Raw genomic sequence first — 201 nt, forward strand, 5'->3', positions numbered from 1 at the left:
GCTGCTCTGAAAACGGAAAGAAGAGAGCACTTCCGCATCCGGGCACTTCAGCCCCGCCCCCGCGCCCGCCGCTACGGCTCGGGCGGAGGGACAGAAACAGCCAGAGGAGATCGCGAACGTCGGCAGGAGCGTTTGTGCCTGCCCTGTGATGAATTGGCGGGGTCTCAGGTGCCCGCGCTGCAGGCGGCCAGGGGGGCTGTG

The sequence above is a fragment of the Apteryx rowi genome, unplaced genomic scaffold, assembly GCF_003343035.1.
Source record: "Apteryx rowi isolate R43461 unplaced genomic scaffold, aptRow1 scaffold_26, whole genome shotgun sequence".
NCBI lineage: Eukaryota > Metazoa > Chordata > Aves > Apterygiformes > Apterygidae > Apteryx > Apteryx rowi.